Source organism: Syngnathus floridae, chromosome 7, assembly GCF_059516105.1.
Source record: "Syngnathus floridae isolate MCC-2025c chromosome 7, RoL_Sflo_1.0, whole genome shotgun sequence".
Lineage (NCBI taxonomy): Eukaryota > Metazoa > Chordata > Actinopteri > Syngnathiformes > Syngnathidae > Syngnathus > Syngnathus floridae.
In genome coordinates this window covers 6,710,855-6,733,816 of record NC_142419.1, presented here as the reverse complement: position 1 = coordinate 6,733,816, position 22,962 = coordinate 6,710,855, and the positions used below count along the sequence as shown (strand labels likewise).

At 38.6% G+C, this 22,962-nt stretch overlaps 1 protein-coding gene and 1 long non-coding RNA gene across 8 annotated transcripts in view; one reads left to right on the top strand and one right to left on the bottom strand.

Moving 5' to 3' along the window:
* pdgfd (platelet derived growth factor d) overlaps nt 1–22,962 on the top strand; it is an 86,162-nt gene that overhangs the window by 36,620 nt on the left and 26,580 nt on the right. The gene's annotated exons all lie outside the window — the stretch shown is intronic.
* Nucleotides 5,935–16,736, bottom strand: LOC148394911 (uncharacterized). The gene is made up of 3 exons (XR_015859678.1): nt 16,720–16,736; nt 13,096–13,173; nt 5,935–6,407 (listed from the first exon to the last, which is right to left on the bottom strand). It is a non-coding gene; the product is annotated as an uncharacterized LOC148394911 (long non-coding RNA).

Below are 22,962 nucleotides of genomic sequence, written 5' to 3'. Positions count from 1 at the left end.
TTATTCCCTTTTGTGAATAAAACTAAACATTGGGAATTATATGTAGTGGTTGTTTCCGTAAGGAAAATGCACACAGTAATGTCACAGTAGACTAATACATTTTCTTCCGCCTTTTTTCTTCGTCATATGATCCATGAAACCTTTTATTGGACAATGTCAACCCCAGAAAGCTGTTTATGTAGTAACATATTTTCATCTTGTAAACAATACATAAATTAAGTAGATGGCCACACTGAAAACGGTGTGATGCCTAATACAGTTTAGGATTGAATGTGTTTATTAAAGTGATTCTACAATTAAATAAACGACACATACATAACTATATCTAACTAATGCAATTGGGCCATGGTCAGTGTTTAAATAAATGAGTAATAACAATGATGTTGCAGCCGCAAGATGTAACTTGCTCATTTTATAAAAGCCAGTGAGATGGAAATGAAAGACTTCTGTCATCACTGAAAAGGTTGGAACGAGGTATCTCCCTGGAGGAGGAACAATCGCCACTGTAGACGAGTGGCAGTCCATCTTTTTTTCACATTAGGTGACCAGTGGGACACTCGACTGAAAACCACAGTATAAATAAATGACATCTGCTGCTAACTTGTAACCACTGTGAGAAGTTGTTTTTCAGAGTTCGATCTGTTCGTTAGTCATCATTTTTTCTCGAATGGGACTGTGTAACAATCTAACCAACGCGATTAGCCTCTTACTGGTCTTCATTGTCAGTGCTGCTCGTAGATATGTGAACGGAAAGAGGTAGCAGCGACTTGAATGACAATCAGCAACAACTTAAATTCATCGATAATTTGACTAAATTATTCAAAGCTCTGTCCTTGGCTCCCGCTGTCCACGTCGCTCCTTCTTAGTCAAGTACAAACGCGCCCTGTGGGCTTCCTGTGTTGACAGGAAGAGAGCGGCTTTTCACAGCCGGCCAAGACACACAGCTGAGCGGAAGATGAGCCCCCATTTGGAGATGGTCTCTTCGCAGCCGTAGCCCCCCTCTCCTTCCCTGTCTCTTGCTTCATCACACTCATTTTCACTTATGTCCTGTCTAGACTTTTTGAATAAACCTATATGCCATCTGACTTTTTTATTTGCTTCCCCCAGGTTTCTCTTTGTTTAATCAGACAGCACACAATCTCTCTATATTTAATGTCATGTCTAAAGTGATCCTTTGACATATATTGAGCACACATTTAGTTGGACTGCATATGTGAGATACATGGACATTTAAAAATAATTTCATAACAATTTGGTACAGCAAGGTTCTATTTTGCTTGTTAAAAATGATAAAAGACCTTCACCCAATACATGAGCCAACGCGGACTATTGTGCCTTGTCATCTCCTTAGTCCACAAACTCAAGGCCCGGGGGCCAGATACGGCATTTTACGGCACCACATCATTTTATGTGGCCCGCAAAGACAAATTGTGCATCAAATTCGTGTCTCATTACTAGAATCGCAAATTGTCTTCACTTTTATATCATATTTTAAAAATATTTGACCGGTTTTTACTCGTCTGATTTGAAAACGATTAATTTGTCAGTTTGTTTTGTAGCTTTTACTGTATATAATATGAGGTGCTCATACATTTATTTGGGTTGACAGTCATAATGGCCCTCCGAAGGAAGCTATGACTACAATGCGGCCCGCGAAAAAAAAGAGTTTGACAGCCCTGCCTTATTCTGTGTGTATTGAGGTGCCTCCCTCCGTTTCCTCTCGTCATTTTCAGTCTTGAGTCTTTCCCCCGTGTTGTGGCAGAGTAAAAAGTATCACATCTTCCTGCAACATGGCATGAGAACCGCTGTCATATCAACCTAGTCATGTTGCCACTTGAGGTGTTTTGAGGAACAATAGTGTGTGCAACCAGCATATCTCAATCATGTCCTTGAACGTTCCTGATGTGAAGCACAAGCTGTAGACAAGGTTATGACATCAATCTCCAGTACAAACCTCAATAGACCATAATGTAATTTGGCCACAAAGAGTAGTATGAGTGAGTGGTGAACCATATGAATACTTCAACACACCCGTGTTCACACATTGTATGTCTCCTAATGGGTCTTCACTCCATTTCATCAAAACTGGGAGAGCTAGAACCAACTGATCAAATGCATAATGTCATATTGAAAAGGTTTAGCCAAAATATGTAAATTGTACGAAATGCTTTCCACAACGAAGAAATATTGTTGTATGCCATGAAAAATAGCATACACGCTCACATCTGTTCATTTGCTACACCTGTAACTGTCACTTTTGTGACAATTTTATCATGCTAATGCCCCAGTCACCTAAATATAAGTGCTGCAAAATATTTTGTGGCATGACAGATGTCATCAGTGGGACCCATGTGCTACAGAGAGCATAATAAAAAGCGTGGAAACTCATGAGCAGGGTCGAGGAGACATGGTAACTATTAGCATCTTGTTCAACGGTAGGAGAAGAAATTAGAATGATTGAGTGGGTGACTGTGTTGGATGACAGCAGTGCGATGGAAGAGAGGGATGGGAATAGAAAAGGGTTTGATTTGAGCCATTCAAGAGGAAATAAGAAGGGATGGGATGGAAAATTAGGACAAGGGGCAGTGGTCAGGACGTTGCAGACAGAGAAAGTGGACTCTTGGAAAGGTGGGAAAGAGTGAGTGCTCTATGGAAATAAGGCAAAGGAGGGAAGAGGAAAAAAAGACGGATGACCAGATTTTTTTTAATCTATTCAGTCAGAAGTGTTTCTGTATGAGTCTCTTGAGGCTGACACACACACACACTCGTGCCTGCACACACACACACACACACACACACACACACACGCACACACACACACACACACACACACACACACACATTACGAATATTTCACAGCTTCCATTTGCAAGATTGCATCTTTCAATTAATACTGAGATGGTTATCTCTTGGTTCCTATGAACATGAATATATGTGTCCAAGATTATATATTCCCAAAGCCGCCTCCATCAAGCAACATTTAAAGCAAAGGAAACGAAACAAAACAAAAATCATTCACTGACTTGTACTTCATATAAATGTCCGTCCACATCCCAAATATTAAAAGTCCAAGTCCATTCTTCCCATATGGTGTGACCATATAGCACGTACTAGTGATAATCGCGCAGTGGGAACCAGGACAGCCACAATCATAACTGATTTCAACTACAGCTATGTTCAACTTGCTTATAGCTTTGGAATTGAAAACGTACAATATTAAAACTGTTGTGTAGCTAGCGGCATGCTGCTCCACTTATGGAATAAAGGGACCTACTCAGCGATATACTTTGCAGGTCACTTGTCGCTTTGTGGTTTACACTATCTTAGTGAGTGAGATGAACATCTATTGTTTTGTTGTTGTTGTTTTTAATCCAAAACTAGTATACTATATGTGAGGAAAGGGTAAGGGGCTTCATTTTAAAATCATGCTTGGCCACAAAATGGGTTGGTTCAGAGCTTAGTGAAGTGTAAATAGAAAAGCATTTGTCGCATATAAATTCTATATACTTTCTGTACTGCTAAACATAGACGTTGTCATAGGTTTGGCGTACTAATGCATTAACCATGTTCTTTGTATTTCAAGGTTATTCCTGCATATTTAATCCCATCAGCACAAGAGCAAACTAGACTTGATGAAATTCCAGAACACAAAAATCCCATTTGAAGAGTGTAAGAGTGGACATGTTTTTATAAAAAAAAGTATTAATATTCTGGTTTCTTCCTCTTTGAAGGCATACTGTGTATGAGCTAGTTGGGAGCATTAGCAGATAGATGATATAATATTCAGAAATGTCTTTGTATGTAACCACCTTGAAGCGAATGGCTCTTCTATTTATACATATGCCTAACATTTGTGTTCCCATCCTTTTAATTACATAAGGATTATTATTTCACATTTGGCTATTGCCTGAGTGCAGATGGCTAACTATGAATACAAGTAATATTGTTGCACGTTATTTTTATAAGAAAGCCCACACGCGAGAGTTTTTCTGAGAATGAATCAAATCTGAATGTCATTATAATAATAATCTATCTGTATTTGCTTATCTTCTATTTGGTATGGTCTAAGCAGGAGATCTTGCCAACCGATACTACAACTGGACAAAGTGGTAGCCAGACACATGTAGGAAAGTTTACACTCAGGCCGATGGACAATTTGGAGTTTTCACTGCGTGTTTTTGGAATGTGAGACAATATGGAAAACCCAAGCAAGCAAAAACTTCACACACAAGGGCCAGAATAGGCATCCCAATCTTATCTTTTTTCTATGAAAAGATGGTAACCCATCACTGGGCAAATACAACTTCACACACTTCCCACATACACACACACACACACACTGCTACGGGGATCTTGATTACAGTCATTATTAATGTGACAGCAGTGTCAGAGTAAACTGTGTCTTTATGTACGTACAGAAGAGAGGTGTGTGGGGAGTTATTAATGGTGAAATTCCTGAACATTCATCGCCGAATCAATATTTGCTGTTGATGAGCTGCTTCACATCAATGACTGCTTGTTCATCCCAACACTCATCGACCCAAAATTGCTTTCTCAGTCTATATAATGATAACTTTTTTTATCATCTGACATCAAACAATTCTCACAAGTATTCTGAATGGCACATAACAATACATTTATTTGTTGTGGTTGCAATAAACAGTATCCAAGAGCGATGGCAGACTAAAGGGGCCTATTTAAAACAAAACAAAAAACATAGTAATTGTGTGAGTAGAAAACAATGTTTGTGTGGCAAAGGTAATACATAAAATGGTTCAAGGGTCAAAACAGTGCCACCCGTGGTCGCAATTGTAATATCAAATGGTAGTGGCATGGGCAGAGCAGTGTTTCACTTGCAGGAGACTGGAAAGCTAGACTTGTGCTGTCATTCTTTAATCTTATGGAAATATGTCGCTGACATTAATGTGTTATGCATCTTTTAATGTTAGCAAATATATACATATGCAATAAAAACTTTGTTTTATACCAGATACAATGTGCTGTGGTAAAAAGACAAAATCATAAAACCTGAGTGACTTTTGAACCGAATTTTACTCATTGTTGTTGCATGGGTGTAAGCTGAAGTACAAACAGAATTCAAAAAAACACAAGGAGAACATAGAACCGCCACAAAGAAAGACTCTCATCCAGATTCAGACCTGCAATTCTCGTAGGGTGTCTCTAAGTGGCAGCGGTGGTGACCACATTTCCACTGTACCATCTCATATTGAATATCGCAAATACATTTAAATCATGCAATTACGTGCAAGCGGAATGTTGGCAGACACATACTGATTCTGACTTTTCAGCCACAACAAGGGTGTCTGTTTTGTGGGGAACTGCCAATATGGACAGGATTAATTATGCCTCTCATACTGGTGAAATTGAAACTGAAATTGTGTCCCCTGAATGACATAAAATATCTCCCCTCTCTCCCTTGTCATATTGGATGAGACTCAAATAGTTTACTCTGCAATAGCACAGCCTATTCCACAACTGCTGCACTTGAATATGTTTTTAGTCTGGTGGCACACATGTTAGACATGTCGACAGTTGTACAATCCAGATTGCATTAGATTGACTTAGTTTTTTTTCTTTTGTCAACATGTCTGCTGAAAACCGCTAAACCCAAATTGCATGACTACATCTTGTACGTGTTTACCCATCAACGTCATGCTTTTCACTACTCATCTATCATCATTTTATATACTGCCGAAAGTGTATTTTTATCTCATTGTCATTTCCATACAAATAATTCATAAGTATTGCGGCTGCATTGTTGAAACCTGTGTACCCTGCCTGAAGCATACAACAAAAGAATCACAATTATGTATAATTAAACCAAATAATGCAGATCAGATTTCACAGTGAGAAAAAAAACAGGGCTCACGAGTAATTTCAAAACACTTTACTAACATATCTTTCTACCAAGCTAAGACTCATGTGGCTGGTGACAGTGTTTGAAAGTCCTACAATGTCACTACATGTTTGGAAAGCCTCGAAGCATCACTTCAGTATGCCTCCTCTTAAGATGAGGACAGCTCCAAATTCAACTGTAATCGGTGGTAGAGAAATTTAAGGTACTAACCGCAAAGTTGTAATAAAATACAGATTGCCAGGAAGAAAAAAAATCAAACAGACTGGCATCACCACAAGATCAGGATGCAAGATTATCAGATTTTGGCAGATTTCGTTTTGTGGTCTGAGGAGGAAAAGAAGATCATCCTCATCAAACTCACTGCCTTCGAAAGACCTGCTAAGGGACTGCAGAGGGGAAAGGACTGCAGGCATGACTGTCCCCAGTCAACGTTGGCTGTAGAGGATTCCCTCCTCGATCTGTGGATCAGGATGTAGGAGGCAGCGGGAAGACCCTCTTGCTGGTTAGGGAGCAGCACAGAGGTGTTAAGCTGGAAGACAGGAGGAGGGAGTGGACTATTATTTGGCCACCATCAAAAAGTTAATGAGGTTAAGGGTCGAAACACCCCGTGAGCGATGGGTTGCACCTGATGACATCAGCCTGAGGTCAAGACTCCATTCACCAAAGTGAATGAAGGGTGAAGTATTGTCTACATGTAATTATAATAAGGATCATAAAGTAGCAGTTCAATTACTGATGCAAATAAAAAACCAAATAAGCAGAAAATATAATCAGAAAAACAATAACATTACTCCTTTCTTTCATCTTACATTTTTTCCATTCAAAGCTTTTGTCAGCATCACTTAAGATCTGCTTTTTCCACACAATTCTTTTTTTTTATTTAAACCACCAAAATCATTTAGAAAATCTTGTTTATAACAGCAGTGCTATCCGGTACATGCCCCCAGTTCCTCGGCAGACCCATGGTCGTCTTCAGTTCCCGGTGTCCAATCTTCCCTTTAGCTCTTTCTATTGCAGGCAGTCTTTTTAAATATCCTTTTATGTAACTGGCGCAGTTGCTCCCTCTCTCTAAGACATTAACCCCGAGGGGCTCGAGTAATGCAGCAGGGTGGCCATTGAGCAGCTTCTTGGCACACACAAAATGCGACAAGGGTACATAGTCTTCATAAAAGGCAAGAGAGAAAAAAAGGTCTTAAAAATAAACACACAAAAGGGGAAAGGACGGAGTGGATGAAGTGTGGTGGACTTAAAAAAAAAAACTACATTTACAGCAAGTTTATTTCATTAGAGCCGGAAAGAGCTGAAGGCCATCACAGAACACTGAAAATGATGAAGTCTTTAGTGTGAGGTGTTTTTGGAACTATTTTTGTGGATGTTATTTTCAATGCGGAACAGTTGGTCGCTTTTTGGTTAGCATGTTTGTCTTCCAGCTCTGAAGGTCTGCTTAGACTCTTGTCTCCTTGCCTCTGTAGTTTGCATGATCTCTTCATGCTTAAAGTTTTTTTGTGTGAGCTTTCCTCCCACGTTAAAAAAACAACATGCATGTTTGGTTACCACTACCTGATTAGCCTGTTCCCACACTGTTTTCCGGATTTCCTTTTCCACTCTGTTTCAAGTGCCAACTTCATACTTTCAACCCATCCCCTCACCCCCCAGTGTCACTTTCGATCCTTCACTCCCTCACACTAATTGCCTCCCTTATCGTCGCCTGCTCCCACTCGCTTAGCAGAATTTGACAAGCGAGTTAGAGCTTACAACTTGCATGTTGGCACATGGTGTTCCTCTGTGACTATCTCCTCATGCTTCTCAGCTCTTCTATTTGTATTCTCAAGCTTTTGCTCGCTTCATGTTGTGGCAGCTGAGCTAGAACACTTTCTCATTTTCCCCTTTACTGCAAAAATGTCATTTGTTTCTCTCAACACAAACAACTCACACACACATTTCCTAATATGTCACAAGCAAACATAATGGCTCTATTAATGGTTCCACCAACCAACAACAACACACCACCAAAAAGAAAGTTGTATTAAGAAAGTTCCAAGTGGAAGAACTTTCACTTTAACTCACCTCAGAGATGAACAAAAACCAAAATTGAGAGCCATACCATGTTGTCCAACATTTCTAACTTCACGAATAGTGTCGGCGGGTGCAGGTAGACCTTGGCGGGTTGTTCCACTTTTTTCCCTTCTTTTCTTTTATCTCACAGGCTTCTGCCTCTGGGAAGTGCATTAATTAGATTACTTCTGAGACTGAATTAACATCATCCCTTTAAGGTAATTCATAAATAATCAATCTCTCCTCTCATTTGTGCTAACATCTACACCCTGCACCACTCTGCTGAGGAACCACCATGCTTGTTATTAACTTTTATATACCATTCATCTCCCTTTAACCAGGACCATTACCGCCTCTGCTTTCTGTCATCTGCTCCAAGCTGGCCATCTTTCTCCCTTTGTGTCCTTCGCACACATCATTTATTTTAGTCTCATCACTCCTGTCTTTCCCACCAGGTACGCACAGCACACCCGATCTGACATTAAAGCCCAATAGCTCATTTTAACTCCAGATCATAAGTGCAGTGTATAATAGCTTTTACCTGTCTGTGAGTGACATCATACAGAAGGAGGAACACGATCAACCATATGACAGAATCATTCAAACATAAACCGTATCAAATCAGTCACAAACTTGAACAAAAAATATTGCAAACCACCACCACTTAATTGCTAATTTAAAAAATATACACTTCAAAACAGCTTTAAACAGCTTGCTTCACTTCCCCACTTTTTTTATTACTTGGTAACGTTCAGCGCGCACACACACACACACACACACACACACACACACACACACACACACACACACACACACACACACACACGCACGCACGCACACGTGCACACACACACGCATACTGTAGATGCAGTGCAGTGATGTATTATTAAAGGAACCCATCCCTTTCCTGGTGAAAGGTGTGTGTGCTTGTGCGTGTGTTTGTGGGTGCGCACGTGTGTGCTGCTGCACATGGGTAGCTCTCTCTGTGATGACCTTTCATCACCTTTCAGCCAACAGGAAAGGAAGCCATGAAAGCGATGAGAATGACTACAGAGGATTAAGAGGAGCAAAGAGAAGTAGGTCACGCCTGCATCATAATGAATGCTATTGAGTATAATTTCATTATATGAAAGATCTGATTCCTAGCTCTGTGAGCAAAAAAACATGCAGAAACTGCAATGAGTTGGAAGCTGCATAAAGCTATGTACTTGTATTTTGTGATTTTAATGCTTTGTAATACTCTTTTGTTTTTGTTCCTGTTCCTTTCTAAATTTCGTTTCCAATATAGGTCATTTTATATCATAATAATGATGTATCACCATATAGATATGTTCAGTTATTCTATAAAAATCATGCAATACATACTATGCATATACATACCTTTTCTCACTTAATTTTAAGTGACATTAAACAGATATGTATTAAATGAGAAATGTATGCTATTATGAAATGGCACTATAGTCTATATTTGTATTTTTCGGACGCATAGGAATCTAATAAAAGGCATAAAAATAATATTTCAGACTGAAATTGATTTTAAAAATCCACGGATTTTTTTTTTTTCCAAAAATTAAAAAACATATTCTGGCTGAGCGAAGTCAGTCACAACAGTGCACCCCTGACATGGTGCACTCCTGAAATTGTAATTCAGTCCACTGGAAATTTTGGGAAGGAGGAAAAAAATATTTTTAAACATGCTTGCACAAGTATCATGTGTCTCTCCGTACCTCAGCAGTTTGATCCCTTGTCGCTTGTTATGCTTCAACCATTCCTTTCCAATGTGTTTCCTGCCATTGTAAGTCACTCATGTGTGTATGTGAGTGTGTTTGTCCCTATCTTAGGTGCAAATACTTTCCATGACTAGGTCATGCCATTTCGTCATGGGTCAGTGGTGGCTTTGTGATAAATGTTCACAAAGTTCCTTTTGTTGGAGTACAAAGACAGTTGTTTTCTGTCTTCATGTGACTATAAAAAAATGGGCCATGTGAAATGAATACACATACCTGTGAAACACAGTACAATAGCTTTACAAAGAGTATCATTTAATTCTGTTTGGTTTGGGTTTGGTAAACTTGTTTCTCTTTATTTTGACTCCAGTATCTCAAATAATGTTTTATTTGTCTTTATTCCAAAATCAATATAAAAATATAAACAGAGTTCGGTCATCAAAACTAGGGATTGATTTAAACGTCTTTTAAGGCAAAAACATCAGCTTTCTGCTGCATCATAAGTTACCTCCCAATGCCTAACATCTGCCAACAAAAGGTACTCTTTTTTTCACATACCAGTTATAAGAGTCAGTGCCCACTTGTGCAAACACGTTATTTCATTGTTTTATTTTTACTCCACCAAAAAAGAAATCACAAGTTTTACATTTTATATAGCTCATATTACCTTGTATTATTTTTAACACAATAAGCGCTAGAAAATGAATTTATTAATGGATTATCTAAATATCACAATGTCCACACTTCCTTTAGGTGCTGCTCAATGCAGGCGATAAAAGATAAAAAATCCTTCACACTCGCTAAATGCGGATGTGCCTAATGGCATAACTGTGTTATCATTTGAACATCAGCAAATCTGACTCATTTTACTTTTACTAATGCATCAAACACTTGCACAGCACAGATGGGGGAAATGTCCTAGGTGACAGGTGAATGCAGCTTAAGGTAAAATGCTTTAAAAAAAAAAAAAAAACATTCCTTCTATCCAGCTAAATATAGACCCATTAAAATTCTAAAGAGGAAGAGGTTAAGAGTTTAGATGAGGGAAAAGAGTTTTTCCAAGAAACACAGCGAGATTAAAGGCACTGGACAAGAAATGCATGTTTAGAAGTGGCTCGTGATAACAAGTTGCAGGAAGTTGTATTCTATATGATTAAAATCAAAGGGACCTGAGAGTGAGCGGTAGGGACTTTTTTGCCTTGGAAATACTATGTTAAAAATAAGAGCTATGTTTGTTGCCTACATGACGAGGAAGTGTGTATTTGGCTTTTTAAGGACATTTCAGGAATAGATGGAGATTGTCATGCATCCACATGGACCCTTGAAACTGTTTTACTGGCCGGCTGGCGAGGATGAAACCAGGTTCGGTAGACAGTACATGACAATCATTGCATGCACAGTGCATTTTCACCTAGACGAGAGCAACATTTTATTGGTAAATCTGTTGACGTAGGAAACCGAAGCATAATTCTCTCAGTTATGAGTCATACATTCGTCTTTAGTGCTAAGCAGTAAATGTAAAATGTATTACTAACGCTAAACTGTTGGAGTCCTGCTCTCAATCAAATTAATTTACATGTTGGCTATGAATGAGAAATGACTCAAGTCACACACATTGATATATAAGTCTTGTAATTTTTAAATCAGGTCAAGAGGGATTTGTAAATGAGATATTGCTTCAACCGACATGTCTATTGTATCAAATGTGAAAAGGGGTCATGAAAGAAAAATGTCCCTTTGGCTAGAATTTATGAGGAATGAGATTATAATGTAGAGAATGTCGAGGTCATGCAGGCTTATGTGGCGTAATAATGTCTTGGAGGTGGTCGTTTGCAAGTGCATGTAGATTCCTTTGTAGATTAGAGCCCAAGCACACGAGCTTGACTCATTGAATGACACCAGATGAGCTATGTGAGACAGACTGGTTTAGTGAGTAATGGGATGAGGTAGAGCCTCAGAGGGCAGAGCAGCTGCTGTGAAAAAAAGAGTCTCGGGAATGACGGCCAGAGGCAACTTCTGAGGAATTCAAGATACAATATACAAACAATTCTACCAATGTGCACATGCATAGACAAATGACCAAACAAATGTCAAAACTATCAATGCAGAAAGAAAGAAAACAGAAATGTTGTGTTTCTGTGTTTCTGATATTTTTTCTGTTGTCTAATTCAGCTCATCATTTCCAAAACTTCAGGTATCAAAGTGTGTCCACCATAGGTGTCTATTGGGCTTTTTATATTTTCTATTTTATATTTTTTTTAATAAATGCTGGAAGCTATTTTACTGATGGCCAAGCTGCACACATTTTCTTGACAAATACCTTTTTATCCACTTGTGTTGCAAGAATGGCAAGCGTGAGTGTTCCTTATAGTTCATTGATATGCACAGTGGATGAGCCCAACCCCAGTGGAGACTACAATCGAAAATGTAGTAGATCCATACATTTCTGCCTTAACTTTCCTTTTTTTTTTAAAAAAAACTTAAGCATTCTCGCCTCCTGTCCAGCAAAAAGGGCAATTAGGCTGCTTTACTGCTGCTCTTCCAGTATTTTACAAGCTGCTAGGTACCTCTATATAACACCAATTAGAGCCCACAAGTACAGATACACAGCTATTATTCAGTCTATCTGATTCATGTTCATTCCACCAAAGGTGTACAGACTCGCTACAATGAACACATTCAAACTTTAAATGGATTGAGAACCCTAACAAAACAGAATGTGGGAGAAATGTGAGAGGAAACCCTTGTGGATCCTTTTGGCTCTAATGCAGGTGCAGTAACCACATGGATCAATGCTGATCTCTCTTTTTTTCTAACATCGTCACAATCAAACATTGTTGTCCAAACATCTCATTGAATTCAAATTCGTTTCATCCTTATTCAAGAACCATCTCAATTAAATTGTGTCTTAAAGCTTTGTCAAGACTGACAGCCTGTGGTCATACCACCCCCATCGACCACCTGGATCATAGCTGCGGAATAATTTCTCTCTCTCGTGTAGATCTTAACACTATTTGAATATTCAGCTGAATGAGCCAGAAGCAGCGCCCACACTGCATTTGATATAAAGATACCGTTGAGTTCACTCCATTTGCGTATGAGGTTGCTCACAGCATTACTGATTAGATTTGATCCCACCAAGACAATATAATTTCTGAACTAACTTTGTTTCTTGCCACCTTCATTTTATCACATTGTCTTTTTATTCCATTTCACCAAACAACACTCAGTGTGAGCTCTGATGATCAACCAACTTGATCTCTCTTAGTCTTTGGTCCCTGTTTCACTCACTGCAGAGATCATCTCTTACATACTTAACACTTGTAAAGCTCAAAATATATGTTTCAGTTGTTGGTATTATAATTGCTGATCATTATAATTTAGAATTTGTAATTCTGTGAGTATAATAGTTCATTATTTTGAAATATGTCTCACAAATCTGACTGTTGGAGTTGCAGGAATGAAAATAGGGCAGTCTTCGTCCCCCTCTTCTCAGCAGCATCTGAGTAGATTCTAAAATGGCACTAGAGAGACAAGAGGTTAACACCGTCCTTGGAGTTTGAGTCAGGATTGCCAGACAGGCCTGTCAGGTTCTGAGTGAAGTGGAAGAGAGTGAACTTAATGTGGGATGCCTTGACTTGGAGAACTTTCATGACTTTTGCAAAGATTAATTACTTTGCCACTCGTTGGGGGGGGGGGGGGGGGGGGGGGGGATAGTATATTTAAAGAGTGCTCGTTTAGGGGACATTGAGACAGACTCACTGATAGACACAGTCTGTTTCTTAATGATACGCTATGTCAAGGCTGAAAGATGAATGCTAGGGAAAAACACCCCTGAGGGTGAGGAATTTTAAATTTGGATTGTACTTAAATTGTGTCTGTGTGTTTGCAAACTGGTGTAAAGAAGGCTTATCCACTCCTGCTAATAGCTGTTCTTTTATTGGCTTCACGGGGCATATCAGCAAGCAGGCACAGCGGCATGGACGTAAACAAACTTCATCTTCACACCCAAGTGGATCAGCTACACAAATATACACAGACTTTCTCACAAATCTCCAACAGAGGTCAGAAGGACAATTCCCCCCCAATACATTTATGCACCACACATTTGATCAAGTCTCAGACAGACTGAGTGAAAGAAAAAAGGAGAAAAGAACAAACGTGAGAAAAAAAACATGCAAGGACAAAGATTTAAGGACATCAGTCAGTGAAGCCAACTTCACAACAATGGAAAGTTTACAACAAATGTGCAGAAAAGTCGGCTAATAATTAGACCAGCCCCAATGTGTATTTTTAACAAATACATATATTTTTGTCACTTGGAATATTACCAAAGAAAATATAAAATTATTACTTTGGAATCGGGGTTGAACGTTTACAGGTAAAACGTTTTTGTAGTCGACGCGGTTGTGATGAAAGCTGAGCATGCTCGACACGACATCATAGTCATGCTAAAACAAAATAATGATTGCATCATTCGCAAAGGGGGACCTTTCAGTTCAGCCGTATAAACGTACTTTCCATGTCACTTGTCAAGCAGGGTTGCACTTCAATCTCCCTGACTGTCGTGGATTAAGAGTTGGCTAGGAAAATACCAAAACAAAGAAAACTCTACAAATTGACCGTATTTGGCCTGAGCTTTGGCTGGACACGAAAGTAAGGCCCTTGTTGTCATATTCTGCTTGTCTGACTGCCTGTTCTGTCGTTTTGTTTGTGCTACCAGTTTCCTTGGTGATTGTTGTGGGCGGAACAGCCTGCTGTCCATGACAATCAGTTGGGTATTTTGGTGCAGCAGAAGCGGAAGGAAGGCGCCGGATTATTAAATGATTAGTTTTCCAATCATTGCCTGTTTTGTGTACTGTTTTTACTCTCAAGATTCATAGATGGCTTTGCTTACTGTTTGTTCATCAGATACTTGTGTTGGTTCTGTTCTTTTCTTTTGTAGAATAGATTTAGTTTGTAAATAGCTTTCATTGGAGTCTCTGTTTCTTTTCCCCTCTTTGAGTTTAGTTTTGTGTTCTACCAGTCTTTTGCCATCATTTTCCATTTGTTTTGATTCTCACGTTTATCGTGCTCGCTTGGTTCAATAAATTGTGTTTGATTGTCCTATTTTTGTTGAGTCTGCTCTGGAGTCCAAACTTTTCCAGTGATGCCTCTTGACACACAAGGCCTGAAGGTATAGAATTTCAGGCCCATAATCCACTGAGTCATGAGTTATATCTGCAATGAATTCTATGTATTTTATATTTTCTTACAAGAGAGAAGGCCCCCATGTGTGTCTGTTCTGGGCAAAACACACAGACGTGACTGAGTACGAACGAAGATGTAATGCATTCAAATGAATTGCAAACTCCCTGTATGCTCGTCAAACATATGTAAGCCTGCCTACATTCAACAAAGGACACTGCTGACAGTGGGGGTGATCAAACATCAATTTGCACATATTCTCTTTGTCTTTATCTGCTCCTCTTCTGACGTTTCCTCTAGCTTGATCCAAAACCGCTTTTCTTGTTCAACTCCTCTCTATGAACTCTATTCTTTTCAAGCATTGAGTCTTAGTGGGGCATAAGACAACATTTTCTACAATGTAAAGTCCTGTCGAGTAAAAAAAAAAAAAATGCTTTAAGAACAACAATGTACGGGTGCACTTATTTATATTTTCATTGTGGCACCATAAACAATACCATAGACAACTTTAAACAGGAACACCATTACCACCCAAAAACCAACGGTCCAATGAAAACTAATATAAAAAAAATTACTTCATGAGAGCCCACATAGAATTGTAAAAAAGCCATTCATTTTCCCTCTATTCATACTTTTTCTTGCTGTAACTCAGGCCTCTGCCTCACAATGTAATAATCATTAAGTGTGGCTCATTACACAAACTCATGCTCAACATTTCCTTAATGCCTGGTATTATTTGGTTTTTCCATGTGCCAAGACAAACAAAACAAGACACAGCTGTATACGTCAATCAAAAGGTAGATCACACGACTGGTCACCATTCAATCATACATATATATATATATATATATATATATACACATAAGATGAACAACCTTTCACATGCCCATTCATACCGTCACTGAGTGGGAACTAGATCCACTCTGCCTGCACCAAAGTCATTACTTCATAAAACCGAGGAACTGATAGCTAATGGGAACTAATCAAACCCTCAGTGATTAGTTAATTGATTGAGAGCTGTAGCTAATACGTTTGTCTTTGCAGTGAACGTTCACCCGCGTACTGTTTAGGCTTTAGTTTCCCCGTCTATTTGATACCAAATCCCCGTGTATTATTCCACTCTTTCTTTCTTAGCTTCCACAGGTCATCATCCTTGACTTCTTCTTCCTTCACCATTGTTACATTTCATTCTTAGTGTCTAACAAAATTCCATGCCTCTGCTTCCTGTGCCACCTCCCTCTATTTCGCTCTCTAATCTTTTTTGGATGGTTGGCCCATTTAGTCACATTTCACTTTCTGGTGAGCTGTTGCTTTTTCAATAGCTTTATTAAAATTGAAAATATCAATACAAAAGAAAAAAGAAAAAAACATAAGTGTTAACAAAACAAAATCAGGGAAACCAAATGGAGACAAAAGAGTACCATAGAAGAAAGACCAAAATCTCTAGAAAGTGCCAAGGGAGAGCAACATTGCTGTCCGTATAGTCCTCAGAGAATCTGCATTTTAATGTCAATAATTGTCTGATGGATACACATCTGGACTCCCACACATTCGTACAAACAACTGAACCAGGTACTTCCTTTTATTTGGATGACATTTGTGGAAGTCTAAGAAGCTACACAGAACAGTTATGTAATTTATATAAATATTCAGTTCAATATTTTAACTGTCTATCCAAACCTCTTGAGAGCTGTAACAGTCAATTAATTAATGATGTGGATCATTGAGCCTTTGGCGACCAAAATTAATCATCATAAATCTTTGATTTCCTTTGTGTCACGGATCGGAATGGAGCAGGGTGACCAAGTGTAACTTGGACCAGGGTTTATTGAAGGAAACAACTAACAGACTCAGCAGACTGACATAACTTACTAACAAAACCAATAACAGGACTGACCGACAAAGACGTGAAACAAAAAGACATAAAGACATTAATGATCCGACGGGGAGTGAGGGGCAGACAGGGCTTAGATACACGACAGGTAACAAGAGGCAGGTGAGAACGATCACACTAATCATGGGCACACAGGAGGGGAGGGGCGAGCACACAGGCAGAAACCATGACAACAGAGACACTTAGCTGGGGACGAGATGTGACACTTTGATTTTATTTTTTAAACAAACCACTTCGATACATGAATCATCGCTCATTTATAATTACACAAAGTTGTAATTGCAAATGGCATTTTGTCGTTTCACATTTGTCCCATGAGACACCAAACGCACTTTGTAAAAAAAACAAAAAAACACATTGGAATTGTGAATTGAAATAGTTTTTTGCTTTTATGTGTACGCTGATGTCAATACCCTTTACTGTTTACATCAGGGGTCTCAAAGCCCAGTCCCCGGAGGCCGCATTCCTCCATGTTTTCCAAGTTTACCTTATTAAACACACCTGATTCAAATGATCAGTTCATCCTCACGTTCTGCAGCAGCCTGATAATTGAATCAGGTGTGTTTAACGAGGGAAACTTGGAAAACATGTAGGAATGCGGCCCCCGAGAACTGGACTGTGAGAGCCCTGGTTTATATGTTTCAAAGGTTTCGGTGATATTATGTCATCTTGAACTTTCATTTATTCCTTACATCTTATGCAGTTTGCATGCATATGAGCTCTCTTAAGCAAACCACTGAGTCATTCTGGCACTTTGATTTATGACAAGTTTAAATAATCACCATGAAAAATTAATAGCCATCAATAGATCGCTGACAAGCACAAAAATGTATCACCTATTCCCGTTACAATGTCTTGTTCAAGAAAAATCCTTATTAATCAGGTAAAAGGCCAGTGCATTGTCGGGAAGAATAATGACTCATAGAATGTGTGTGAAACGTCTATGTGGGAGGACAAGGACCTCTGACAAGCTACATAACGTCGACATTCAAATGTGGAGTGTGAGCCACATGAGTCTAGATTGTGGAGAACATGGATATTCAAAATAACATCTGTATTTAAAAGACAAAAACACTGTGGGACGCTGTCATTGGCCAAAAGAATTGATTATATGAGAAAATAAAAATTTCAACAAAGCAGACTTGACATATTGCACATTGAGTTCCGCAGGACTTTTAGGGATTTGCACTTATGCCCCAGGGGGTTGGTTATCAAATTTGACAGGAGAGACAACTTCCCCCCATGCAGTCTAACTCTAAAGGTATCGCAGCTGCTCTACAATGAAAAAACCTTTGAATAATGGCTTTCAAAAACACCATCAGTTTAATTTCAAATCCACTGAGGCAAAAAGACACAAATTGTCATTGTCGGTGTCATTGCTGATATAATTAGCAAGCAAACAGTGTCATCATCGGACCATGCACCCATTTCTTAATTGTAGCCATTTAGTCGTCATCATTTAATTATTTCAATCATCCGGGTGTGCTCAGACGGATCGACACTGGTCAGTGTTTTACAGCAGTCGCAAAGATCACTACAGTGATAGGAGTCGAAAGGACCCTGACAATTAACTTCTTCGAATGAAATCCAAATCAAAGACTGTACTGAAGTAAGTGATAAATAAACATAGTATGGCTACATTTTGACTGAAAGTACCAATTACCGTACATATTAATGTGAAGATGTTTAAACTAAGTTAGGACGCAGGCAGTTAATGTTGTGTCAGTCCAAACTGTGGGGGCATCTTAAATCTAATCGGTTAATGTATTTACAGCGATGCTATTGAATTTAAAATATTTGTATCCAATTATAATAGCAGTGATAAAGGTTCAAGATACTGCTTGACTTACCATTTGTTTGACTGTACATTTTCGCACATCATCATATTCTTCATTTATTCAAGGTTAAAAGTGGCAAGCATAAAATCTTCATTTAATTGTGCTGGCAACAGTCTTGCACTTAGTCTTGCTGCGTTGATTGTGAATCTGCCCAACAGGTCAGTTGATTAAACTAATCATTCAGGGACTGGACTGGAAGGGACTTTTAGGTTATCACAGATCTCCCCCTCAAGTTCTCTGCTGATTCAGCCAAAATTGCCCATATGAGTCACGGTTGCTTTTGGGTATCACTGTGGAGTCCTCACTCGCCATCGTGTTTAAACAAGACACGAGAGCATGGGATTGTCCTTTTTTCAGTATGGTAGGGCTTGAAGTTCCTTATCAGTTCGGGTAGCAGTGACCCAGTTGTGAGAAAAGCAAGCTTTTGGAAAGCGGCTCACCAGTTTGATCCCTTAAATTGGCAAAGGCAGCTAAGACAAAACAAGGCACTAAAGGCAATAATTCAAAAGAGCCGCTGAGTGAGGCCCACTTGCTAATATACAAAAATTCAACTTCATGAATACAAAATAAGGCAAGCAGGCTGAATTTCGTTTGGATTTTGTTTAAGTAAATAAAAGTTGCATCAGTGACCTGTTTTCACATGAAAGCTGTAAAATTTGAATATTCAGATTTTGCCTCTGAATATTTTAATTGGGGAAAAAGTTTTAGAGTTTCATCTGTCCTCTCAATTTTCAATATTACAAAAGTGTGTGATTAAAATTATAACCAGTCAGAAAATAATTATTTTCCCTAACACCCCAGAACATAGATACTCGAATGGAGTTAAATCAGTGATGAAAAACAACTTAAAAATTCACACATTGTTCAGTCATCTTGTCTTCAGTGCAAAATGGCTGACATTAGAATTTAAAGGATATGTCCCGAGGTGGTTAAAGGCCCATTTCAGCACTGCTCTATCTATCTTCGACAATTGCTTTCCACGTTTTACGACAGCAATTTAATTCACACAATAAAGCTGAAAAAGACTATGTTGTAAATTTACGAAAATGGACCATGTAAATTTATGGATTTTAGTATTACTTGTCATCTGGTTGCGGGGAAGCGGGATGATCGATAAGCCCCACGTTGGAGGTCCACATCAGAAGGCTAGGCTAGTTGCTAGATTCATCACTATTTTTAAAACCTATAGTCAAATGAAGGGATGAAAATCATTAGCTTGGCCACACTGGCCAGAATTGTCCTGTGCTCTTTTCCTAGAAATACATAAGCACTAGAGTAAGCCTTGGCTGGTGGACGTACACATGTAGCTGCCATCTTGAACCAAGAATTCAAAATTGTAAAATTGTTTGGCATAACCCATGCATGACTCAGACCATTGACAGTTGATTTAGGCCAAATTAAAAGTTTAAAACACCTGTAAAGCAGAGAGAGATACTATGTAAACATATCTTTGTACTGTAACACTCAGAACGACGCTTGTCCAATGAAATTGCTTGATTGGAACTGATTGTTGTATAAAATGAATATTCAAATTGTATTGGCCATAGCAGCATAGCGCAGTCGTAGTTAGCACGTCTGCCTGACTGTTCATGGCCAATCAAATTGCTTGGTCGGAACTAATTGTTGTATAAAATGGAATTTAAAATTCTTTTTCTAATAACGGTACGGCGCGGTAGTGGTTAGCATGTCTGCTTCACAGGGCTTCGAAGTTCAGCTATCGCCTTCCTATGTGGAGTTTGCATGTTCTCCCCTTGTTATCACCCGTCAAACTAAACGCACTAAAATCAAGCACGAGACATCAAGCCACAAATACTAATACAAGAGAATTATATTAATTTGCAGTAACTAAATTATTTCATTCTCATATGCAAATGTGCCAGTTTGAAGATTATATTAAAAAGGTCATTAAATAGACTGCTTTAATGTTCTTGTGGGCACAAAGGCTTTTACTTCACATTGTGTGACTACTCTATGCTCGATAATAAGGAGCTAATGCAGTTAATTCTCATCAGCTCTGCCAGAGAGTTCGTCTTACGAGTACCGATTAGTTTGTTCACGTGTATCGTACTTGCTTGTGTGTTTGTATTATGTGCAGTTCATGTGATTTGTGGATGGCTCATGTTTAGGTGTTTGTGTACTACTGATAGTCATTATGGATGTCTGTTAAACACTGAGGGTAGCTAATGCATGCAATAATTATCTGCAAAGAGTGAAATATACTGTATGAATGTTGTCTTGTGAGAATAGTGTTCCACATGTGCACAAGATGCATATGCCACATATGTGATACTGTCACATATGTGGCATATGCATCTTTCATCCTTCTGATCAGTGTGTGTAATTTCTTATTTAACTGATTCATTTAATTCATGCAAAATATGCCAGGACACAAACACATACCTGCACAATCTCCTTTACAATTTCATACAAGCGCAGTGCATGAAGCCAGCCTTGGAAGAATTTCAAGCATCATTACTTGCATTGTGAGACACAGATACATGTGTCCTACAGGGGAAAGTCCCCTCATGTTAAAGCACAGATGGAACAAGCCCTCAAGCATCCCACCCAGGCACAAGAATAGGAGATCATCATCTTCTTGCTGCACGTGGCTGCTCAAACAGCACCTTGAGCATCCTCCCTGTTAAGTATTTTCCATCACCAAGCACAGATATGGACCACTGACAATAAAGCAACTTATCAGCGCAACTCGCAAACAGGAATCACAACCATACACACCAACTTTGACCAACTGTAAGGGCACACAAAAATCAATGACATCTGGCAAAATCTTACCCAGAATTTGATGGCAAAACAACACCTAAAATAATTGCGGAATGGTATCAGGCATAGGCAAGACAACTGGCGTTGTACAATTTCCACAAAAAAATGGGGGATACAAGTAAATGTTTAAAAGAAATGATAAAACAGAAAACCCCAAAACATTGAAAAAGATTAAAAAAAGAAAAAAAAATCAGTGAACTCCAACTATGCATAAACTATAATTTTAAGTTGTAATATCACTATTCACCACTAGAGGGCAGACATGGTTTAGTTGCTTTTACTATAGCCGGTCTTATTATTATCTACACTACAACATGGGTAGGCCTAATCATTTTTGGCGGATTCGAAATGATATGCGGAACAAACATAGTACCTCAATAATATTAGAATTTTGAGTGAGTGGGGTTTTTTTTGTGCCGAAAAGGCACAAAAAGAGTTCTTGCACCTCATGTTGGTTTGTTTCTCCACAGGAATTTGAGATTTAAGCTTTTTTAATAAAATACCAGCAGGGGTTTTATGACAATGCCTGGAAAAACATCCCCACATTTGAATGACTTTATCAGATGTAGTTACCCAATACCTGCATGTTACCAATATCTTATGAATGCGTTTGACCTTCAAAGCCACTTCTCCTCTTATCACAGTACTCGTATGTTATCTCTTATTTAGCTCACCAGCGCCTCAAAATTGTTCCCCCTTAGCACACTGGAGTATCTTTTTAACACATTAAATGTATCTCAAGAGGTGTAGAGTGTTCTGGAAGAGAAAAGTTGCATTCTACATGAAAGCCTTTTATCAGGTTCCGTATGAATCTTGCAGCTCTTGCTGTTTCACCTACTGTATGTAGCACATCATAAATGTTATAAAGAAAAAAATGTTTTTATTTAAGCTATCGTAGTTCCCCCTACCTACAGTCATTTCTCAGTTCAGAATTGAAATTGTCAAAAGTAGTTCAGTCTTCTCATCATTGTGTCACTTGTGCAGATCAACGTTGCAAATGTGTGGAGGTATTGATTCAACAATATGTTTGCAGGTGGGTAAAAATTTTGAGAAAAGCGCAGGATGTTTTACTTGCTCATGTAGCTAAGTAAGGTAACTAATTATTTTTGTACACATAGATTTTTAATATAAAGTTATTGTATCTTATTGTATTGTAAATAATTATACAACCCATTGCTGTTCTTTCCTTCAAATAGAATACTTCTGTAGCTTGATGGAATTTGGGTCACTTATAAACCTCAAGCATTCACTCCTGAATATAAATATCAAAACAAGCCCAAGCCACATCCCCCAAACATTTGTGCAACCTAATCCATTTCTGTTTGCATGCATGCTATTTTTCAAAGGAGATATATACAGCATACCTTGCCTCTATATTTAAAATAAATAAATAAATAAAAATCATATGCAAAATTATATGATTTAAAGTTACCCTCCTTGGTTCAAGCTAAACATTTTAGAAACACCTCTCAGTAAAAACAGGTACTATAAGTAGGTAGGAATTCAGTCACTAGCCAATTCATCGCAGCTACTGCGAAGAATTAAGTTTAAATTTAATTGCTAAGTGTCACCAATATTTTAGTACTTCCTACCAATGAGGCT